Here is a 26,395-nt window from a genome sequence, read left to right as displayed (position 1 = left end):
GATATTGTAGTATTGGTAATTATTTTTCATTGTTATAGTAATTTTAGTCGTTATATTTTATTAATAAGCAATTTCGGTTATTTTATTTTACTGATGTAGTAATTTTGGTTGTTGTATTTCATTGCTGTAGTCATTTTGCTTACTGCATATCATTGATATAGTAATTTTAGTAATTGTGTTTCATTGTCATAGTAATTTTGGTTATTGTATTTCATTGCTGTAGTCATTTTGCTTACTGCATATCATTGATATAGTAATTTTAGTAATTGTGTTTCATTGTTGTAGTAATTTTGATAATTGTATTTTACTGATGTAGTAATTTTGGTTGTTGTATTTCATTGATATAGTCATTTTACTTACTGCATATCATTGATATAGTAATTTTAATAATTGTGTTTCATTGATGTAATTATTTTGGTTATTGTATTTCATTGACATAGTAATGTTGGTTATTGTTTTCCAGTTATGAAATAATTTTAGTAAATGCGTACCGTATACGTGAAGATCGATTCTGTTCTGAAAAGTATGAAACAATTCACTGGTTTACTGTGGAATATTTTCTATAAGTTTAACTCTAGCCAGGTAAACATTTAATGACCACTTATATTTAATCCGAGATTTGCGAAAAATTAATAATTTTTTTCAAATTGAAAGTAAACTATAAAAATAAATAAATAATGCTAGAATTCTTTATCCTAATAAAGGTTATTTTGACAAAAGCTTCTTAATTTCCATAATTTGAAATGAGAAGTCTAAGATCCACCATTTTCAAGCGTCCTGGAAATCTTGTATCGAAGTGAAACTAAATTATGAAAATAAATAAATAGTAAATAACACATAGTCTTATCTAATCTTATCTTGAAAGTTAACATTTTGACAAAAACTTCTTAGTAATTTTTATTTATTTAAAATGAAAAAACCAAGGTCCATTTGACGGATTCATATCTAGTTTTCATGTAAAATTACTATTAAAGATTCTTTACTATTATTTACTATTATTATTTATTATAAATTACTTTTTACTAATTATTTTGTTAGAGTCAAAGCATAATGGTGAAACGTCATGACACCATATTTATATTTCTACGTGAGGTTAACGCCTTTTATATCTTGCATTATCCTAAGGCCCACTTCCAGATGTCCCTATTCAACGGCGCGAATTACAAACACAGTTCTCAACAACCACTTTCTATAATATTATAAAGAAAACTGTTTTCTTTAACACCAAAACTAATTTCTCACTATAAGGTATCCATTTTGTTAAGATATGTTCCTTGAAATCAGCATTAATTTTCATCAAAATAAAGAATAAATGTGTGTATCAATTTGTTTATTTATTTTTTAACTTCATTTTCAATTTCAAATTAAGTACACATTATATGTCGGTAGGTTTAAACTAGACTTTTCTTTCCTAAAAATTAAATGGTAAAACGTAAATTTATGCAAAGCATTACCTGTCGTATACTAGCTCACCCTCTTCACAACAAATACCTCATTTCTAACTATGAAACGACGATTTTTTCCCCACTGATCACGAAACGAAATGAAAATTCAGATTTTTGACGCAGCGATATGGTGCCAATGAGAAATTAAAGTAGACGATCAGCCAGGGGGTGAAATACCCTCTCTACTGACTCAAAGTTGGACTACGTACGCCGAAAGGAATATGGCTTATTCGCGTGCTGCCGAAAGTTTCTGGCGTTGCATGCCCCGGCATTAATAATTACTTTACAACTGATTCTTCCTTTTTGCATTTTATTCCATTTTGCAGCCGCCTGAGTCCCCGTGTGCATACGCGATCACCTTTCGTTTCGCGTTAATACCGTGTTGTTTGAGCGGCTCGATAAATATTTGAATTCTTTCTCTTTGGTCAGCTAAGTTTGTAACTTGCTCATGCAATTTTTAAATGATGTATCACTTTAAACTTTTACATTTGTTCATATATGTGATGTGTGACGTAAACTTACATAAATGTACTTACGTATAATAGGTAAAATCACATTTTTGGGTAAAATTTAGATTTTGTTGTCATTATATTATTAACAATTATTATATGTATACATATTAATATGTAATTCAAAAATTATAAAAATAATCAAAACTCATTTTCTTCATCTCACCATTTTCAATTGGATAATAAATGCAAACAATTTATCACAATACAATATAACAAACAAAAAATTGATTTTCATCAAAGGAAATGACCGGAAAAACGTACCTAACAAAAATTCCTGTATTAGGTTTCTGGTTTCTGTTTCAAATCAGCTATCGACAAGAGGGGCTCTGCCCCTAAGAACAAGAAGTAAAGGGTGGAGATACGGTGCGAAAACCAAAAGACCCGGGGCACCGTTAAAAGTGGGCGGCGGATTTATCCTTGGCGGTGATTTCCTCAGATTTTTCGCTCGTATTATTTGTTCGACATCAGGTCGGCGTACCGGAGAGGGGATAGAGCTCCGTCCGTTTCTTTACACTGCGAAGAATATCAATTGTTAGAAATACAAAGGGTAAGAGAGCCGAGGGAGAATCGCGACGAGATAGAGCGACGAAGACGAGCAGAAAAAGGAGAGAGGAGTAGTTTGGGGTAAGGAAGAACCACCAACGTTTCTATATAGAGAGAGAGTAACGTGGGGTAGCGAAAGGAGGGTGCCGCCTGTGGCACACCACCCCTGTACAAACTAAATTCTTAAGAGAATTTAACCGTTTGAATAGCTCGCAAATCCATTGTAAATGTTTACACGGGATTTGCACGGGCCGCCCCTCCTACGTCTTTCGCTCTTTCCGCTCGCACCCGCGAGCTACCTGACTCTTCGGCTTCGCCGCTCCAAGAAATTTCGATGCCTTGATCGACCCTTCGATGGAACACCCTTTATATCGATTATCTAATCTGATCATCAAATTCTTCCAAATTATGAAATACGGTGAACTATCTACATATAACTCGTATGGTGTATAACACGCTTAATACGTTGCACTGCATGACTACAGTAGTGAGTAGATCAATATACACCGATTTTCATTGATACTGAAAATTAATCATATTTCATTTAATTTGATAGTCAAGTTCTTACTAGAAAGTATTAATGTGTGTTGAAATGGTACATGGTATGAATTGATACAAGATTAATGTATTGAATATCTATCTGATAGTCACAAAGGTATCTAACAGTCACAAAAATGTGATACCACTTTGATATCTGAAAAAAATTTGATATCTACCTAAGATATTAATACTTGTTTAACGTTCGTAAATATTGAAATTTGTTCAATGCTCCACGAAAATATCGATATATGTTTAATATTACCAGGTAGTTACAATTACAAAGTACAGGTATTAATGATCATGTTGGAATAGAGAATAAAATCATACACTTACTAAACTGAAATCTGAGACCTATCAGGATAAAATTTCTGACTAACGCAATAAAATCTTGAATCTACTAAAATGTTAGATGTAAAATAAAATCTCTGATATTAAAATAAAATCTCAGACCTATTAGGGTAAAATGGTTGCCTAGTTACACTGGACATAGAACCGCAAATTGTTAAGGCTTATAATTGTGGACCTGAGCAACTGGTGCTCTACGCCGACAAGTAGACTGAATGGAACCCAGAGGCAATAATTAGAAACCATTAAGATCTCCCTCGACCTTACCCTTCTTTCTAACACTAAACGTCTAATATTTGTTATATTTTATCACCTTTCATGATCAGATCACATAAATTCTCCATTTTGTATTTTTCTCATCCACATGTGTATTATTCTCGAACTGAACCGTTTATGAACATAAATATCGAAAAGAACTATTCTATAGTTTTATATAAATTCAATGAATCAGTTTTTCTTTTGAATCAAGATTTGTGTGTTATTTTAGCAAAAGAAATTAGAGATTTCAAGTACAAGGTTTATTGCATACATATGATTCATAAATCCCATATGCACCAAATGCATCATCCAAATTGCTATATTCTTGCTCCCGATGTAACCTTTTAAGTACAGATTTAAATCGCACTATAAAAAAGGACAGAAGTCTACCGAGTGCTGGAGTGCCACTTTGTGCTGTCTGTCCGGAACGTTTTTACAAGACTACTCAATCTTCATAACTTTGCATCGTCTCATGAGTACACGACTATGTGACGGATTCAAAAGGTCTGAGAAAACTGTCGAAGTGTAACGCAAGAAATCCAGTGTACTACAGGCGGATTCCTTCGGGAACGAAATCGATTTAACGTAGAGACGGCGCATCAAGCCGGCACAAGGAGGCTCCCCAAGGCAGTCGCGATGCAGGCAAGGAACTTTGCTCGGAAACTTCTATCAAGAACACAGCCGAGACCGCAACGATCAGTAGTCCTTCCCGGTAGCAGTTCGTCTCCGGTTTACGGACGTATGTAAAGCACCGACCGAAACAGACCCCAGACCTCCACGACCGCTTCCCTTACCTGCTCCTCAAGACAAACAGTGGCGGTGTCTTAACAAGTGGACCAAGCTGCGCCCAAGACAAAGGGTAATTGAGGGCAGGGATTAATACCCCTATACAGCGGAAATCCAGCTAGCCCGCTCTTCTCAGACTTCCTTGGAGTGTATCTCTCGTTGGAAGGAGGACACATTTGCTCTCTCCCCTGCTAGCTTTCTGTTTGTCTCTGTCACCGACTCGATACCCACCTTGTATCTCCTTCTGTTTCTTCGACTGTACGCGTGTTTGTATCCCCTTACCGTCTCCTTCGAGACCCTGAAAGGACCCGGTCATCTCTTGCTAATTAAATAATCAAATACGGGTGACCAACGGTTCTCGAAGTTGATCAACTTTGTTCGATCGAAGAAATCTGAGACGTTTCGCTTTCGCACAGAACTTACATCTTAACGAGTCTTCTGGGAGGACGAAGAAGTGGGAAGAGGGAAAGAAACGAAAGGGGAGAAAGGTGAGAGAAAGTGAAGACGGGACTTTACCCTCGCGGAATTATAATACAAAATGTCATAACTATCTTCCTAATCACACTTTATTCTAACTGTTCCCTCCGTAACGAGGTGGCGTAGTCCTTTGTGCCGACTGCAAAGTACGCGGACAAGCGGATCGTAAAGTAGAACCACCCCACGGGACCCCAAGGATGTTTCAACGTTCTTAAGAGCATGAAACTCGAAAGGACGCGTTTCGAGAAGGCGTACGAATATTACGATTACCCTCCTAAGCGCAGTTCATTATCATCGTTTGCACAGTACAGATAGAACGGAGAAGTTTGTATCGCGAGATACCACTGTTCGTTCGGCGCGATAATGATAACGACGTTTCGAGGAGTATCGTAAGTATATTTAGTAATTATCTTTCAGCCTCTACAAGGACGTGGTTGGAACTTACTGATATATCGGGATCTAACTTTACGTCGTACACCGGAATCCTTGGATTATACAGTTTCAACATTTTTTATAACCTTCAAATTCTAGGATGATTATTCTTGAGCAATAAGTAATCTTAAAATTATTCTTCAACGATGAGTAATCTTAATATTATTCTTCAACGATGAGTAATTTTAAAATTATTTCAGTTCAATATTGGAAAAGAGTAATGCATATTTTTGAGCAAATTTTTATATTCATTGAAATAACCGAATTTTTGTACTTTTGTATTTAGGCACAAAGAGTAGTCAACGATGAGTAATCTTACAATTATTTCAATTCTGTATCAGAAAGGAATAATGCATATTTTTGAGCAAATTTTTATATTCATTGAAGTCACCGAATTTTTGTACTTTTGCATTTAGGCACAAAGAGTAATTGGTTTCTGTGTGCTACTAGTAACGTTACTGAATAGGTATTTTCTCTGTATACTGCTAGTAATTATACTGAATAGTAGGTGATATCTATGTACTACTAGTAACTTTACTGTATAGGTATTTTCTCTGTGTACTGCTAACAATTATACTGAATGATAGGTGATTTCTATGTGCTGCTACTAACTCTACTGAATAGGTACTTTCACTGTGCATTGCTAGTAATTATACTGAATAGTAGGTGATTTCTGTGCACTGCTAGTAACTTCATTAAATAGTAAGTGATCTCTGAATAATAGAATACGATATTCTAGGTTATTTTTTTGTAGTGGCTCCATTTTGCAAGCTTAATACGAAACATCCCTACGTCCTTCCCGCCATCTCAAAGCACTATAAAACTATAATCTGTGTCATACCATAATAGTTTCATACTATATTATAAAGTAAAATCTCTAATACATGGTTTTAATAAAGATCAACAATTTTTAAATAAACAAACGTCATTAACTCGTTAACCCATACCTTCAGTAGATGCTAATAATCGGTGCTAATCAGTAGGAGCTAATAAACACTCAGAATAAATGCTGCAGTAATATAAATAATGAAAGTAGAAATGTTAGTCGTATTTTGGATTCAGAAATCCTTATACAAATTATAATCAATATTAAATTCCATATACACTGTAAATATGAGTTTCATACTATATCACAAAGTAAAATCTCTAATACATGGTTTTAATAAAGATCAACAATTTTTAAATAAACAAACGTCATTAACCCGTTCATGATATCTTCAATAGGTGCTAATAAGTGCTAATAAACACTCAGAATAAATGCTGCAATATGTAAATAATGAAAGTAGAAATGTTAGTTGTATTTTGAATTTAAGAATCCTTATGTAAATTATAATCGATATGAAATTCTATACAATCATGCTGTAAATATGATTTTGTTGTGTCTGAACTGCAATGCGTCACGCGTGTCACATATGTGACACGATATTACAAGGTGAAAGTATAACTACATTAACCGTTACATAAAACGATTTGTTTACAATGAAAGAGCATTTAGCGTTCTGATTACCTGGCAACAGACCGATGTATTAATTATTGAGCGGTTGGCCGATGACCGGGGGCAGTTACCCCATAAAACAACAGAAGGATGGAGGAAAGAAAGCAGATCTCGCAAACACCGTCACCTAGATACACGACACGAGATAATTGCCGTTATAAATTTTACATTTTATTGCCGATCGACCAACGGCGATAGACCATTATTGCGTGCGTTCGATTACAATGCATTATCTTTCACTGCCTAATGGCATCGCCAGCCAGTTCCACGATCTCTGAATCGTGTGCTTCACGTTTTCGTTCTATCGTTCGATCACCCCGTGCAACAAGCGACAGCTGCTTCCTAGAGACGTGTGCACGATACGATTATGTCAGAAGAAGCCTACTCGATTCGAATGATAAATTACCGTAATACTCGTTTCGAATCAATTGTTTTGCAACGTGCAGCGCATCAACATTCTGCGGTATTTGTTATTGTGGACAGAAATATATTACTTGTAATTATAGTATCACTCTGAGTAGGACTTAAAGTTAACTCAACTACACTAACATAAAGTTACATTCACTCAAACTCAAAACTAATTTAACACTATAAATAAAGTGAAATTGAAATTTCCTCAGCCACCTAATTCCTGCCACCTAATGTTTTGAACATTCCCTAATTTTAGATTCTGATGTGTTTTAGATTAATTTTAAATTGATGTGTTCGACGTGAAGATAAGATGTTAAGCTCTTTCCTGTTTTTATCCAACATGTAATCCCGTCGCAAACGATATCGTCAATTTTCCCGTTGGAGGAATACGCAGTGTCTGACTTATTCATTCGTAACTGCGCCAGCGGAGTTACCGTTAACCTTACTATAATTTACGAAGTAGTTAACCGCGCAACCTTTGACCTACGAGCGTCTTGCATGCAGCCATTGGGCGGCTGTGGGTGGCTAAAAGGCAAGACTACCCACCGATGCAACTTGCACGGGGAAGGGGTGTAAGGTCTTTTCGAGACCGCACTTATGTACATGTACCTGGCTGCGTACCTGGCAATGCCACTATCGATTATTAGTTGTTATCTTGGTGAAGTATTGCAACCCCCAGCGACCAAGTAGCAACCAGCAACGCGACCAGGAACACCACACGACCCCCCGGTCAACGGGTGTGCACCACCTCCCTCTTCTGCCGTGGCACCAGGGCCTCGGCCACTTGCATACATCACTCGACAGCGAGATAAGAGTCGGATGGATCGTTATACGGCCCGGTCTATGATTAATAATTACTCGCGAGCCTTTATCAGATGCCAGACGACGGTAGAGTTACCTCGATAACGAGTAATCAAACCCCAACAGCCTTTACGTTCAACCGGCTCGGTCTATGGTCAACGTCAGCCTCGCCTTCAAAGACATCCACCACAATTGTGAGTTCATTCGTCGAGCTTAAACCATAAATGATGTTTATGATTTGGACTCATTCAAGTTTTAATGAGATTTCTTTAAATTACATGGAGCTTGAGAAATACTCTGAACATAATTTGGATAATGTGGAGGCTTTATAAGTATAAAAAGTTTGACGGTTTTGGATTATGTATGAACATAGGAATGTTATTAAATTTACAGACTCTAAACATGGAGAGTTTGTTAAACATAGAGACTCTGTGAACATAGGAAATTTGTTAAATTTAGAGACTCTTTTTAAACATAAAGAATTTGGTAAATATGAAAATTTCTATGAACATAAAAAGCTTGGAAAAACATAGAGACTATCATATAAAATAATATAAAATATAGAATATAAAATTTCTGAAATGTAGGGACTCTCTATAAAAATAGAGAGTTTGGTAGAAATTAAAAAATTTGTTAGGCATAATGTAAATAAGTTTATTTGAAGAAAAAGTAACAGTGAAGGTAAACCGCAATTATGAACATTCATTACGCAACAATTTGAATAAACTAGTGGTTAAATTAGTTTTTCAAATTATGTTACTTTTAATCTTACTTGTACTTGATAATTATCTGTTAGTTTAGCAGGTTGATATATATGTATAATCGAATAATTAGAAAAACAAACTTTGTATATATAACGTTCTAGTGAATTAGTAATTTATAATGGAATTACACTTCTAATTGGTGTTTTAAAATATGTCTTCCACTATTATAGTCAAGTAAAATTTTGCTAAGATACGTCAAATCAACTGTGATGTCTCTACTCTACGTCAAATCAACTGTAATTAAAATTTTGATAGGATTCAAAATCAACTTCATCAAGTTCGGGATCAAAATCATTTTAGGTTAGAATCAAAATCATTTCAGGTTAGGTTTTGTTATTTTTTAAATTTGAATTAGTTTTAAGTTAGAGGATAGTCTTTAATTAATCTGAAATTCGCCCAAATATAACTTGCAAACCAATTTAAGACTATTCAAACTCAAAATCAATTTAGAAGTTACTCGAACTTAACGTACAATTAATTTAACACAATGCAAACTCAAACTTAATCTAAAATTCACTCAAACATGATTTTCAACTAATTTAACATTATTCAAATTGAAAACTAACCTAAAATTCACTCAAATATAGCTAATTTAACATTGGTCAATATAAAAAATAGTCTAAAGTTCACTCAAACATAACCTAAACTAATTTAGCACAATTTAAACTGAAATTCACTCAAACCTAACTCGAAACTAATTTAACACAATTTAAACTGGAAATTGATCTAAAATTCACTCAAACCTAACTCAAAACTAATTTAACACAATTCAAACTGAAAATTAATCTAAAATTCACGCAAACCTAACTTAAAACTAATTTAACACTATCCAGACACTATACTTATCCAAAATTCGCTGAGATATCGCTCAAAAGTAATTGTAAGTTACATTTGAGTTAGAATGTAATATAGGGTTGAACAACTGTTCTGTTCTGTTCTGTTATAGTCCGTTCTGTAAATTTACGTGTAAACTTCCATTAATCTCGATCAACAATTTATGTTCGAATAACATCACACCCAGATATGCATAAAATATCTCAATATTCATGAAAATCATTGTACCGATACATAATACATCCATTTCGAATCAAAGATGTACCCTCCATGAAAAAAAAAAAACAAGTAAAGAAATTTGTTAAACAGTTGTATCTTTCGAGGTCGTTAGTTACGGATCGCGAGCGTAATCACGGGAAACCTACTTAAGCCTATCGGGGCGGTCCGCGTGTCGTCCCGTGACACTTTCTCGCCCTTGTAAATGCAAATTTTATTAATAACGAGGGGGTTATATTTCAAATTGGTCCGAGTTTCGCGCCAGCCTGGTAATCGCACACCTTGGGTCACGCACCTGCCGTCGCCGAAAGAAGAAAAATCGTTTTGCACGTGCGACCACCAGGTAACAACCAAGGTATACGTTTAAACAGCGATATCACGGTACAGCGAGACATTAAATTCTTTGTATTTGAATAACAACCGCACTTAAAGGGGATTTATTGAATCGGCACGGCACATTTGAGTAACCCGTACCGACAGAGAGTTGAAATGGTTCTGGAATTGCCAGCCATTCGTTTTCACCGCGTATCGTTCGATAAATTCAACGGTACGTATAATTTCTAAAACACATACGCTTGATAAAAGGCTGCCGTGTAGTTAATCGCGATCTCGCCCGGCCAATCGGGGCGACCATTCGAACGGCAACGTCCAATAGCGTTGAAGATAGCGATACCACGTGATAGCGACACTATCACGTGGTACTGTCTCGTGGTGCACCCGATTTTCTACCGGCCACAGCGGACGTGTAGGTTCCGTGCGCTATCGTCAGCTACGATCGGATATCAATAGAATTTGCATAAAAATCTATATACGTGTCCTCGGTAAGTCATATTGCGCGCTCCGAGCGATGAGACACCGTGTGTTTTATGGAACGAACATGCCGTCGCGTAAAGATTATACCGAACGCAGCCAGATAAGGACAAAGACGTTTTGTCCGAGAGTATGAGGATTAATTGCGGAGAGTACATGGACTCCTGACAACAATCGGTGATAAACGATACAGACTTTCATGACATTTTGTACCACATTTTTTATCAACGATTTTTGTCAAAACACTTTGCATCTATATTATTCAAAATTTAACGTAATTAGAAATGCGAATAACTATAAAATATTCATATGTACTTAGATATGCTATAGTTATAACATATAAATTTGTCGAATCTGTTCAAATTCTCAACCATTTTAATTGATTATTTTTACTTTAAACAAACCAAATTTTTCTCATGCAAATGATACAGTATTATAATATTCTGCCATACAGGCACTTTCTCTCGTGCAGTATTGTACCTTAATTTCTGTAATTAAAGATAAAGGACGATGTGTTATGACACAGTCCGCGTTAATTGCACCGCACTCAATTTCCCCAAATAGAAATATTCAGTACATTAGAAACGACATGGGTGTTGAAGATAGCAACTGACAAGAGAAGACACAATGCGTGTAGAAGCATCAGAAAGTTTCCGATTCCCCTAGCGCACGATGCATGTGTTTTATTCGAGAGCCCCACCTAAGCGTCTTCCATTCCCTGTCGGCGTCGACACGCGTGTCGACACACCCGGAATCGAGGCTCATATTCAATTTTAAAGGGTACCTTCGATGCGGAAGTATAGGGTGAAAGGTGTTTCATGTAAACGACAGCTTAAACGCAGATTGTATATCGCATTCCCAAGGTTTCTTGATAAATTAGGTTCCGAATGTGGATGCGTAATTCCTTACAAAAAATGAATGTGAAATAGAATTTCGTCATTTTTAATAAAACTAACCCTGAAAGGTAACTTTTAATACAAGTTAATTAATACAAGAGGTATTTTTTAAATCTGCTGTGTTATACGTATGAAGTGTAAACTCGATATTGACCTTGACATATGTACCTTGACATATAGGTCCCTAGTAATTTTCTTTTATAACCTAATTGTCGCTCGATTATTACAAAGTTGTTGTACTCCATATGTTTAATCCCTTACACTATGATGCTTTTCTCAAGTGCGTCAGTCAAAACTGACTAATTTCAGACATAACATGAAAACAGGCACAGAAACTTGAAATGTTATGTGAATTTGGTATCATGCAGTCGTTGACTATGCAAATTATAGTTGGACTTGAACTCCAAATTGAAATGTATTCAAAATTCGAGTAAAATTGGTCATTACCGAAGTATGAGTACGTCACGAGTCAGACTCGTCAAAATAGTGTAAGGGGTTAAGAAACGTCTCAGTGTATAAATTTTTGTTGACAGATGACCTACAAGTTTTTGGTGCAGAAAGTAAGAAGGTGAAATATTAACCCAGATTGAATAATATACATTGTCAAATATACTGAAATGAAAAAAACTAGAACCGGTAACTTTTGCATTCATCCAGTCGCCTGTCACTCAGTTGCATGATAAACGCGTAGCTCGCCGTGAAAAAAAGCTTGGCTCATCTAACCGTAATTAAGCCTGGCCCTCGAATTAAAAACCGAACTCGCGTCTGCGTGGTGTATTCGCGAGGCAACGAGGAAAGCGGAAGCTCAATCAAACCGGTTCGTAATAAAAAAAAGAGAGAGAAGAAAGAGAAAAAGTAAAAAAAAGCGCACTCTTTCGATTCGTTACGCGGCAGTGGGAAACGAGCGCAAACACGAGAGACGGCACGTGGCCCATGAAAACGTAAAATCGTTCAGAACGAGTAGTCTGCAGCGATGCAGAAAAGAAAAAGATCCGAGAGAGAGGAGGCCGGCTGTTGCCTCGGCCCCCTTTTTCTCTTCTGGCCAGAAGCTTGTAGGGGTTCGGTTTAAAGGCCGTTTTCGGCGGAAAAAACACTGGGCCGCCTGGTAGCCACTGCACGCGGCTGATTTCGATTGAATAATTTATGTTTCATTACGGCAGCCCGTGGCTTATAGACGCCTTGCAAACGCCGACCGTTCCGTACAGGCACAGAAAGGCCTGAGCCAACACTGGACCGTCTGAATCAGACGGCCTTTCACATATTTCCTATAGGCATTCAGGCCAACGGTGAAAAGAATTTTGTATCGAGGTTATTGAAGGGACCCGACTGGCCGATACCGCAACGATGCCGTCGTTGGTCCTCACTCGATATAAGAAGCCATTTTTCTTTGGGACATCTTATACCACGACTAAATTGCCTGCCCAAGAATTGGCTTAACGAGCTGTCTCTATGACCTACTCGCGAATATCGCCGAAATATCCTACCACGCTTTTTATTGCATACGCTCTAAAAAATTTCTTAACACCAGAACCAACAGTTAAGATGTAGGGTAGATCTATTTCTACCCTACATACGGCGGTAGGTATGACGAAGTGAAGTATTTAAAAAATATGTAATAACAAGGATTTTGTTATATTTTATCTTACACAAGATTATTACTTTCTTATACAAAAAATTCTGTTATTATGTGGATGTATGAGAACTTAGAAATTTTCGAATTTATCAGGCAGTAAATCTGCAACCCTCGGTAAGTTTGCCAATGTGAAAGTCTGAAAATTTTGGAATTTATGGATTGAACAGTTTAAGAATAGTGTTATTTGAAAGCTTTAATTTGAAAGTTTCGAAATTAAGTTTGAAGTGAAGGAATTGAAAATTTGTAATTTTGAAAATGTGCAAATTTAATGCCTTATTGATAGAATAATTTTAAATTGTAAAATTTAGTAATTTATTAATACAATAATTTAAATTTGGAAAATCTAACAATTTGTCAATGCAACAATTAAAAACTGAAAAATCTAGTAATTTAATGACACAATACCTTAAAATTAAAAAATCAAATTATTTATTAATATAATAATTTAAAATTGGAAAATCTAATAATTTGTCAATACAACAATTAAAAACTGAAAAATCTAGTAATTTAATGACACAATACCTTAAAATTAAAAAATCAAATTATTTATTAATATAATAATTTAAAATTGGAAAATCTAATAATTTGTCAATACAACAATTAAAAACTGAAAAATCTAATAATTTGACACAATACCTTAAAATTGAAAAACCAAATGATTTGTTAATATAATAATTTAAAATTGAAGAATCTAATAGTTTGATGAATAAATTCTTAAAGAAGTTTCGAATATTCGTATATTAAGATAAAGAATAGCGATACATTTCGTGTAAAGGTCGAACAGCGGAAGGAATAGTCGAGGGGTGGCACCCGCGAGCACAAGAGAGCCGGAATGAAAAACATTCAGGGAAAACCTGAAAATCGTCTGCTACATTATTAAAGCTGTCCCCATCCACCTTGGCATAGAAGTTCTGCGTCACCTAAAATATCCACCGTGAACGAAGTATGCATGTCAATATTTTATAATACGACAAGACACATAAGGGATCCACCCCCTCCATGCCACTCGATATCTTCCCGTTTGCCAGATATTGTTCAAGGGTGGAAATTGATAGGGTGGCGCTGATATAATCTACAATACACGTGAACGCAACAACGCTCCCCCTTTCTCCTTTCTTTTTTTTTTTTAATTTCATCCTGATCAATAATTCACCGCTGCACACCCTTTGATTTCTTTGATAGATCCTTCTTGAACCCTTGCCTTATGATTTTCGGAACGATTGCGTGTGATAAAGTTATTATATTGCCGCAACTTTGTATCAAAGAAAGAAAATTAAAATGTTACGTTTATCGTTTACCTAGATCCGAATCGAGAAATGTGCATTTCTGGTGTAACTCAAAAAGAAGTCATTTAACTATTTTAAAATCATTTTCCTACACTTGCAATTCTTTTAACATACTCTTAATTTAAATGTATCGCAACTGAAAATCTTATTAAATTTCTCTTAACTCAAACATTCTTATTTCAAATATAATAATTTATTTTATAAACGTATCTCAGAAATCATTTCTGCTTTTCACGAATTCTGCAATATAACAAAGTGTGCTATAGATGTCAATGTGGAATTATATACAACTTTCGGGATAAAACGATCCAAGATTCAATCGAAAGCATTTCATTTTCACCTTCGAATGAAATCGTCGATTTCTGTCGACCTTCTCGAAGCTACGGCGAACAAGGCACTGGTGATTTACCGAGTGAAATTTGAGTATCGCGAAGCACGCGAAATGCGTATCGCGAATCCAATATACCATCCGTGGCTCTCCCTCTATTGGTTGGCCATAACTCACAGGGGAGACCCAGACAAAAGAAAACGCCTATGCACGTTCCCTCCTCAGGAAAAGCGCAGATTTGTCCGAAAATTTTCCGGTTGGTCAACGCTGATTGAAGATAATTGCAGAAGTCCTTTTGCTTCCCGTACAGTTACATTTTTGCATTGTGTTGCGTAATAGGAGTTCATTTTATTGGATTTTATTAAATTATACAGTAAAATATGCATGACAAAATGTGCCTGATCTAACCTAATTATTTTACTACACAAGATAGTAAAACTTAATAAATGTGTAACAGAAAATACCTAACCTAAATTATTTTACCAATATTTCATAATCATTTTATATCTAATATACAATAATTTCAGTTGTATATTAAAGGAAATTGTCTTCATAATTTTTCAAATTTTTTGTTATTTTTCCTATCTAAATATATGAAAGTATAGAAATAATTTTGTTTTAGGAAATTTTCCATTAATAGTTCCATTTTTTGCAATTATATTTGCAAGAGATATTAAAGACGATTAATTTATTTAATGCTAGTTTCGTTCACATTTTTCTCTGATAAAACAGTACAAAATTGGGCAAAATATGATAAAATTTTGTTGAGTCCAATAGATATGTTTAACTTAAAAAAGAAAAGATTATCAGTGAATTTGAATGGAAAATGATTTATCTTGTAAGAAGGTTTAATACGCTTCACCCCCTAAGCTACAATTCTCCAAACAGTTGCGTCACAAATAACTAATTATTGCAATGTTAAGACGAATAAAGAAAGTTAAAGGGTTTATTACGTTTTCAACGATCTTTGATTGTGAAAATTCCGATGAAAATACGAGTTTAGTTTATCGCGTAATGAACTGTGAGGGGTGAGAAGTGCACAACGTTAAAAAGAAACCAAGGAAGTAAGATAAATCCTATTTATAAATTGACTACTTAAATTCGAATTTGACAAATGTGAGAAAAGTCAAGAAGGCTGCGTACATCGTGTTCCTCAAAACGAGACCAAAATGATACACGCTCGCTATGCAAATCGCACTTTTTAAGCGACGACGAATATACGAGTGCCGTTGAAGAACCTCGGTCACGCCAAACTGCAATCTTGCACGAAAAACGGCGAAATTCTTGCGATTCTTTTGGTATTATCAAGCAAGGTATATCAGTATTCTTTCAACTATAATATTCATTAATCTCAAACCTTTATATGGATTTCAATTGCAAAATACTGATAACTTTGTATAATACGGTCCCCTATCTTTATGGGGTTGATATATTGCTGTTTTAACAAACTGTTGGTGAAACTTTTACGAGAATATTTTTAGTAAAAATTTATGGTCGTAGCTGATACAAAGTCTATAAAACAAATTCTTTGCAAATCTTTTAAGATGGATCGCTCGTCGAAAAAACGTAATACAATTTTAGGGTACATCTGCGAAACAACGTCAATACAAGCATACAACTACTTTATTTTATTGTCAAACTTTTAGCAATAGATTTTGGAATTTTCTGATTAAAACGGGAGCAAATATTTCATAGTTTGGATTGTATTTACTTGGTTTAATAAACAAGTTTCGAAGAAAGGTAGCAAAAAAGAGACGTTGCAGTCGACAATAGCTTATATTTTTCAGAATGTCAATTTCTAACTTTTTTATTTCTGGTCCTCTTCGATATAACTTTTCCCAACATATTTGTGACAAATTCCCAATTAAAACAAGACTAATCATACCGTAATTCGGAATATATTTACTTGCGATAACTTATTAGAATAAAGCCCTCGATACAAGCGAAACGCTTAAAGTCATAAATAAATACGTTTCGAATCACATTGTGTTTGGTCTCATTTTAATCAGGAAAATGCCACAAATATATTGAAGAAAGTTTTATAACAAAAAACAAAATTAAAAAAATTTACTCTTGAATTAAAATTATTTCACCGATATGTCTTTCGTTCGATGCGTCTTTCTATATTTGACTTCGATTAATTCAGAAGCTACACGATATAAGCGAAAGTTTAGACCCAAATTCGCTTGTACCGAAGCTTTACTGTGGTAGATAAAATCAACCCTTTAGAATGTGTCTTGGGGACTTTATAATGACGCAACGCCAGTTCGCAGCTACCCCTTTCTATCGGAGAATCACGGAGCCGTTTTGCATCGTGTTTCCAGTCGATAAGAAGGCGGTCGACTAGCGACCCCTTAACCTTCCATCGACGATATCTACCGTACCGACTCAAGCACAAGTCAACCGATCAAAGACATTCTAAAATGAAAAGAGAGAAAAGCAGTGCCCTATAAAACGTTTAGAGTCCCAAAGAAAATGAAGTCCGAAAGAAAATTAAAGTCCACAAAAAATTATCGGAATCCATTCTAAATTAAAATTATGCATGTCAGGAAGTTAATATTAAAAGTAAAGCAATCTTTGGTTCCCAAGATCAGCAATCTCCGCTTATTCTATTTTTTTAGACAATTTATTCTTCATGCATATGCAGAATCTGTTGTGTTTCGTTGAGGTATAGCACTGATCTCCCAGATTCTCTTTTGCCAAAGAAACTTTACTCCTAATAATATTAACTTGTATTGCAAAATAAAACTGTAATGCAAAATAAAAACATCGAATCATCCATTTGTGCTATTTATTTCAAAGCATTAAAACATGCGTTTCTATTATTTATTTTAAAATCTGAAATGATGATAGATAATCCCCCATCAAACTTTTAATAACATTCTAAAGCTTTGAAATATAATGAATTTTCATAACGATATTTGATCAGTTTAAGCGTAAGTCTCTTTACGCTCCCATCTTCAACAAACATCACAGATAGCTTCATCAGGGTCTGACCGATAATGTTCGAGATGAAGGGAAGATAAAAAAATAGCGATCGTTCAAGGAAAAACGGATATTATTCAAAAGATTACGAAAGAGTATAAAAAATCTTCCTACAATAAATGCAAAGTAAACAATAATCAACAATTGTAGTTAGGACAAAAAATAATAAAAAAAAAAAACAAATTATCTCTCATTTCATGTAGAAGACGCACTATGATTTCGATTCAGATCATCTGTCAAATCTAGAAATCAATTACCAGAATGTTTCCCAAGAAAATGTCTTAAGCGTTTTCTTGCAGGTTCCGGGCAATAATGGCGTCGTGTGCGTGTCTTCCGTGAGTCCACGTTGACAGAATCGTTCGACGGGAAATAAATCGACGGACAGCCACGAGCCATTCGTTTCCGTTGGCGAAAATGCATCTGTCCATTAATGTTTCATATTCCCCCATAAGATATGAGAGTTAGGGACCCGATATTCATTTATACGTTGTATTCATTTATATCGTTCAACGTGTACCGTGCCAATACTTGATCGACCCTTCCCCAGATCGTTTGTCATGCGAACTGAAGTCCGAGAGCTCGTATATCGTTTAAACATGCACGCTATTCTTGCATTCGTCATAGAACCACACGACAACGGTTCGGTGTAATTACTGATGGATGTAATTACTCTAAACGTGAAATGTGAAGAAGTCATTTAGGCAAGGCCGACTTCAAGATTGACGATCCAGCTGGGAGCTCGTGAACTTTGTTGTTGCAACCACACTTCTGAATTAACAGTTTTCAACATTTATACCTATAACTGTCCATTCCTGTATTCTTCTCTTCCTTTACAATTATTATTAGAAGAAGAAAAGTTAAGCTGTTTTGGAGAAAATAATATTAATCCCAAGATGAGATGCTAGTTCCATGTCCAGAAAATAAAATAAAATTACAGAAAAATTCAATTTTAACCGATACCAATATTTCAGTTTGTAAGAAGTTAATTAAACAATACTCTTAATATAATTATAGAATGCTCTTAATCGTGCTCTTGAATATGTTAAATTGTTGGTTCATTTTCCCCCAAACGGTAAATAAATGGCATGAGGGACCGTATTAATTTCCAGACAATATGGTTGAAGTAAACTTGCGATGATAAAGGAGGAGTAAAGACAAAGTTAATGGTCAAGAGAGCATCATGATAATATATGTAGAATATTTGTAATTGTTGACGTTAAAATGTGCTCACCCTTCAAGCTTCTTTATTCTTTTTTCTCTCTCGTTAACGCAATGTGCCTACGACCGAGGGTCAGAAACGTTCCTGTCACGTTTTCGGTCGAGCCCTCCCCGGTTATTTATTTCACGCTTAAAGAATCACCTACCGTCCATACCCGGCGTTATCCGACATTGCATGTGGTCGACTTTGGGCAAACTGTCTTCTGCAAGCACGGTAAAAATCCGACACACGGTGGCGTTTCGCTGCCATGGACATTATAAATTGTGTAAACACGAATTTCCAAGAGCTTCAGGAATATTCTACCACTGAAATATTCTTATATTTCGAAATTAAATGCTGGCGATTTTGTGAAGATGTAAGAACGACTGTCATTACAGTGTACTCTTGCCAAATTAATAAATTACGTTGCTTTGTAATTTGTTAATATTTATTTATACTCAATTCATTATTCATCAAATTCGTTAATACGTAATTGTTTATGAGCAATTTTTTAAATGTTTTACTGCTTGTATCTTGTATAGGGAATTTTACTACAGTACAGGGAGAGCAGCAACCTTGTTGCTTTTCTGTGATTTAATAACAAAATATTGTTGACATTTAGTCAACATTTAAGTGATAAAGTTGATACATACAATTAATAATTAATACATACATGACAATAATATATATGTATAATGAGAGTTCATAATGTTCATATATGTATGTCAATAAATAACGATAATATGAAACAATAAATATCAGTAAATGTGTCCTCAAAAATAAACCATCCCTTAAAAATATAAATCTTAATTTAATTTAAAAATAAATTATTTTTAAAAGAATAATTGTAAAAAATGTGTGAAAAGAAATCTTTAAAATTTTACATAATATGAAAAACTATATTTCTTTGAATTGTAACAATCAAACAGAAGATTAAAGACGATTTTCTCGAATAAATTTCAACTTTTACGCTTTCATTCGAGGGACATAGAATTTCCGGTGTTGCAGGATTAAAATCGCGGGATAAAAGTTATACGGCGACTGTTCTTCCGCGATTACACGGAAGCCGATCGAAAGAAACGAAAATCCACGGAAACTACGTGTCAGAGCGAGTTCGCATTTGATTTCTGCACACTTTACATGCGACTCGTACACAATGCAGTCCATCGGAAGTTGTCGTCTACTACTTCCGCTATCTGGCTGCAGCACGTCTGTCTGACGGCCTTCCCCTACGTTTCGTTTCGTTTCATCCTGACGAAATTCCAACGGATTCGCGTGTACATATATTCAATCCTATATAGAAATCCACAACGCCGTCCTTTCTTCTGCAAAGAAATGCCGTACGGGAAAGATGAGTTCCATTTGCGACGAATGGGGAGAACCAACAATCTGTCATACGTTTGAATCGAATTAAAAACGCGCGCCCGTTTAGACCCTGTTATATTCCCAACTTTTCAAATGTCACGCGACAAATCAAACTTTAATATGCAATCCAATTGATGGTGGCCTGTAAAGTGCCTCCTGATGTGTTCGTGATAGTATGTTTCGAAACAATCACCTAATTGCAGGACGATGTTTAATTATACAAGACATTGCTGTTCAAGGATAGTTGATATTTTGTGATAAATCTGCAATTAGCTTTTATTAAGGTGTAGCTTAATTTATTGGACTTAAAATAGAATTTTAAGCTCCGAGTCACGAAATCAAAGATTGCCGCCATTTTTCAGCGAAGACTACTTTGTGGACTACTTTGTGATACTAATTATTTTATGTCAACGAATATTTTTAGAAACCTTCCGTTCAAATCGAATAGTGTTCGAAATATACTTTCAGGGCCGCGTTTTTCTCCAAACAACCGGTATAAATTAAATTACCGGAAGATTGATCAAGAAAGATTTAAGTGGCAGGGAACGTGTTAATCCAACCTTAGAGGCGAAACATTTTCGGAAGCCGGGAAGATGAGTTGGCGTGGATTTGACGTATGGAAGACGTCGAGTGGGTTTGTACGGTGGTGTCGTCGATTCGTCTTCCCTTGCCTTTCACCATCGTCGAATCCTTTTCGTTCTACAATTCTACGTCGCCTTGTATAAATGGTACAAGCATCTGGGAACCATCCATTGACCAGGCTACATCCTTCTTATGGTAGATTACTCTGCCTCTTTTCGATTTATCAATTGGTTCCTTTCATTTGGACATTGAGGAAATTCGATTTTCTCTATCTTCTTTTAATGCTTGCTCGTTTATAAATCTGGACATTTCGGCTCAAATTGACCGATTTCAGTGAAACTTCATAAATTCAAACGGTTATTAAATACTCAAAAGTAAACGCGTTTCAATGTTTAATATTTTAGGGGTAAACTACTGTAATTTCTTGAAATCTGTGTCAATTTACGTTTTGTACTTTATTTATTATGCTTTAAAATTATTTCAAATTCAGGGTGTTGTATCAAGGTAAATTAAACGAAAAAAATATACTAGTACTATTTCCATTTCCCTGAAACCATGAACTCGAACTGACTCTTAATTAAATGACTCTTTAAACGCTCTGAAGATCACCAGTTATTGCCGCCATAGACATAACCTCAAAAAAATATTAAACATTCTAAATGATTCACATCACAATAATTTTGCGAGATTTTTCCTCAGCTAAAAGAGTTGGAAACCTAACTGAATGAACATAAACGCTGCAGAGAAATGTTCACTAATGATTTTCATTTCACTTATCAGTGTATAGACTGCAGCACATGTGAAAAGCGGCTCGAAAATTCCAGTTATTCTGAAAATCTCTTGGCGTACGTTTCTCAATAAGTAATTTAGAAACGCGGAACACGCTTGCACTGTTAAGGACAATTTTTCCCTTAAGTGGCCTTATCTTTAGCTGCTCTGATTTTTCAATTGCAAACGTTGAACCCGTTGCTCAGACGGTGTTATTAATACAGATTACATCTTTCCGTGGGCGACGAGCGAAATCATTTCAGGGAATCCTGATTGCCACCACATGCGGGCGCGTTTAAAGTCGTACTAATTAACACGGCAACGATTCAAGATGTCGGCACTGCACGACGGAATGGGTTGAGAAGGTGGAAGTCTTAAGACGGCGGCGTGTTCTCTCCGGGGAGCCAAGTGTTAGGAGAATTAACAGCAACCCCTGATCTTGGCCCTCTATGCTATCTCCCTAATAATAAACTGGTAATTCCCAATGCCCCTATAAGTTACTCCCTTTCAACGCCACAATAACCTACGAGTGTTAAGACGTATTGTCTAACGGGTGTTCGTTGTTCGCTCTGTCATACGCACGGGCTCTGACAAGCATTACGTGATCGATGAGTCGAGAAAGACGATATAAAAGATCCGAGGAACCAATTAGATCCTTAGCACTATAGTCGACTAACAGAAGTCACCATTACTTTTGTTTAGATAACAAGTTCTCTATAAAACTAGGTTCTAGGTTCTAGTCTGTGGTCCCTGGGTAAACATATTTGACAAGTTTCTGTTAGAAATTTTAGTAAAATAAATGTTTAATGAAAATATACGGTTGTAGTAGTCATTAGAAGCCTGTGAATGTAAAAATAAATTAGCAAGTAGCAAATAAAGTAGCGAGGTTTGAAATTTTAGAAGGGATCAATCATCAGCCGTCACATATGACATATGGGTGCATCACTGCGTGTGAGGATATGTTACAACGCGCGCTATTTGCAATGTGTAACTGATCAGTAAATTGTTTACAGATTACTATTACAGATGTAATAGTAAATATTACTCTATATTATAATATAAGGAAGGAATAATTTATGTTAAAGAAATTTGAATTGTTATATTGTAGTATTTATATTATAGAAAGTTGGGTTATTATATTGAAGTATTTATATTAAAGGAATTTAAGTTATTATATTATTGTATTTATATTAAAAAAAAATACTTTAAATACAGCAATGAAGAAGTAGTGCATCGTTCGATTTAAAGTTCCAACTTCTTTCTTATCGATTCATGTAACTTTAAAACGCCGAATTAATTATTATTATGTGATCGTCACAAATTCATCCTTTATTCTTAGATAAATTTCCTATATTTGTTCCTATATTTATTCTTATAGTAATCCTATATTTATTGTCATTTATCTTACATTTATTGCTATATTATTGCTATATTTATTTCTATATTTACCCTTATATTTATCCTATATTTACCTTATATTTATGCTATAATCACCCCACATTTATTCTAAATTTATTCTCATATTTAATCATACAACGATTCTCAAATATCTCCCGTATCTCATACCCAGAACAGCGCACATTATCGACAGTTTGAAAGTGTACATCCGATTACCGCATTTTGCAATGTAACCAGTTTAACAAATCGATGAAACAGCGTTATAGCAAAACATACACGTGAAAATATTGTACTAAAGGAGGGATGTAAAATACTTGCAAAATAGACATCGAAGAAGAGAAGCACTGCGTGGTTAACGAACCAGAATTGCTGATTAATCGACGGTTTCTAATTTATCCGGCGAAGTAAGCAAACACTGGGGGCAAGACAGAATTTCCAGATACCTGGGCCAGGTTTACCGCGATGGAATATTGATGATCACGCGTTTTGCATACGTACCCTCTTCCGGACATTTAGCGAAACTCCGTCGACCGGAAGGTAATTCGCAGTTCGAATGAATTCGTCATGATTTCGTGAGCAATGTTCACCCGTTACATCGTTACAGCCTGTGCTCACCTTCATCATAGACATCCGCCGTGGCTTGCAAAGTACCCCTTGCTTTCGGGCCGGGTTTTCGAGGTGTAAACCGATAGAAATACTGAACGAAAGAGAAGGAGAGACTACGGAGACGAGGATGGATGCAGATGCTGCGAACTTTCGGCAGAAGCGTCTCAACGGAACCATTTAGATTTATGGACACAAATTTCTATCTAATAAAGAACCCTGTACTATAACCATGCATCAATGAACTGATTAAGAAAAGATAGCAAATAAGTCGTGAAATGTTCTTACACATCGACTCGGTACTAAAAACGGGAAGCACCTTATTGTGCGCGAAGTACTTGTTTCTCTCGTGTTTAGCGGCGGGTATCTGGTTCGTAGATTAGGAACGAAGGGGACAGTAACAGTGACCGATAAATTTTCGGCGACTGTCTCTTACTTGTAATTAAACGCACAATTTAAACGAGCCGTTAATGTCAGCGTGCCTAAACCAAAGTGTCTCCTGGTAGGTAAGTGTTCTGGCTTAATACTACGATCAATTGGATCGTCTTATGTAACGAATAATCGGAACTTGCAACGATCTTGTATTTACAAGTTTTAAAGGTGGATAACCTAGATGTCACTGGTACACGTGACGCCTTGTAATCATCGATCGATCACGTGAATAAAGAAGAGGATTTTATTATGCATGCGTATAAACGAAACACGCTCCTAATTACAGCATTGTGACGACCCATGCCACGTACCAGTCGAACATCTGCGATCCATCGTGACGGATAAATCACCTTGGGACCACCCTCCAATCGCATCTCGGCCATCGCCTTGCATATAGACAGTTACTAATGAGCCAACCCCATTTAATTAACTGTATATAGTTTCGACGCAACTGCCAGACTATTTCTCGGTTAGCACACCATGCGTTGTCCTTTCGTTTTATGAACTCTCCTAGCGGATTTCAAGAGCATCTGTTCGATTTCCGTTTTAGAATTGATTTTGTGAAATATTTATGTACGATACAGGTTATGTAGATTAACTTGCACTATTTTGACGAGTCTGACGCACTTCGTGATCACTTTTACTCGAATTAATACGCTTTAATTTGGAGTTCAAGTCCAATAATTTGCATAGTCAACGATTGAATAATATTGACATAACATTTCAATTTTTTCTATCTGTTTTAATATTGTAATTAGTCAGTTCTAACTGACGCACCTGACAAATAAGTCATAATGCAAGGGGTTAAATGAAGAAAATTATAAAGTTCGCAATTATAGAAAGATCATAAAAGTTCTAATTGTTTAATCTATTATAAGAAAGTCATGAGTATACATATATTTCCATAGTTTAATTATGATAAATGAAGTGGCAGTATTATTAACGAGGTTAAGGCATATAGATAAAAACATGTGATAGCATTGCATGATTGTGGTGCACTGTATCTTTTCAACAGATCATAACCTTTTGAATGAAACGTTTAAATGTGCAACATTATTTAGAACGTGATAAATTCGAAGATATGATAAGATAACTGTAGATACTTATGTTTTGTAAACTTAGGAATCAAATACGTTAAAGGAATTAGAAATTGTTATACTGAAGTTCCTTTCTCAAAGTAACGAAATTTTTTTTGCAACTTACATTCATTGCATAATAATATAATTTCGATATAAAATAATTAGTATAATTATTAGATATTAATGTAATTTAGTAGTCACGTTCACAAAACTAACAAATATTTATTGCATTAAACATTTTTCTACTGCATTATAAGTTTTAGTTTTGTAATTCTAAAATCTGATTGAGGTTATATTTTCTTTTGGATAAAATTATCAACGTCATATTATCGTTTAGAAAATAATGCTATGAAACGAAGATAATTTAAAAATATAAGTTGATAAAATTTGTCAAAGTTTCTTCTACTTGACCTATGCAACAGAAATTGCATTTCGTGAATTGCATTTCATATTATACTACTACACAAAGTGTGTCAATGAAGCATATACCGACATTATTATATAATTTAACAAATAAGTGAACAGAACTAAAGTTCATGTTGCATTGACTGTTTCAAAATCACAAATGTTATAAATAATCATCCAAAATCATTTAATACATTTGATATTTTCATGTTCAATATTTAATCTTCATGTATACTAATTAAAAAATAAAATATAATTGAACTATGGAACTATTGTATATTGAATTATACTTATACATATATAAAATACGAATATCAAGTTTTTTTTTAAATCATATAAATATATAAGAAAAATTTTAATATAAGATATATTTAAAGTCGGGTCTTCAATGACCCAGCATTCACCGTTCAAGTAAAACAGCATTAGATTAAGTTTAAAGCAAACTGGTTGTTCATTTTATAATATTTAATGTTTACTTCACACCAATGAAAATTGGTGTTTATGTAACGTCAATGAAGATAGAAGAATGAGGTATATACTATAAGAAAAACCAAAATAACCCTAGTTTGTTAAGAAAAAAAGACGAACCAACAAGCCTCCGTGGCGCAATCGGCTAGCGCGTTCGGCTGTTAACCGAAAGGTTGGTGGTTCGAGCCCACCCGGGGGCGTGTTATTTTTACTTCTGCTTTTCTTCATTTAGCAAAAACATTTTTATACCAATATATAAAACTACATACTAACATATTTACGATTTGAATAATTATGTAA

General features: G+C 35.0%; 1 long non-coding RNA gene and 1 other non-coding gene across 3 annotated transcripts in view; one reads left to right on the top strand and one right to left on the bottom strand.

Annotated features, from left to right (window-relative positions):
- Positions 1-26,395, bottom strand: part of LOC105662297 (uncharacterized) — a 221,136-nt gene that overhangs the window by 193,638 nt on the left and 1,103 nt on the right. The gene's annotated exons all lie outside the window — the stretch shown is intronic.
- Positions 26,222-26,295, top strand: TRNAN-GUU (transfer RNA asparagine (anticodon GUU)). Its single transcript has one exon. It is a non-coding gene; the product is annotated as a tRNA-Asn (tRNA).

This window comes from Megachile rotundata, chromosome 16, assembly GCF_050947335.1.
Source record: "Megachile rotundata isolate GNS110a chromosome 16, iyMegRotu1, whole genome shotgun sequence".
In the NCBI taxonomy this organism is placed as follows: Eukaryota; Metazoa; Arthropoda; class Insecta; order Hymenoptera; family Megachilidae; genus Megachile; species Megachile rotundata.
This window is presented reverse-complemented; position numbering and strand designations above follow the sequence as displayed.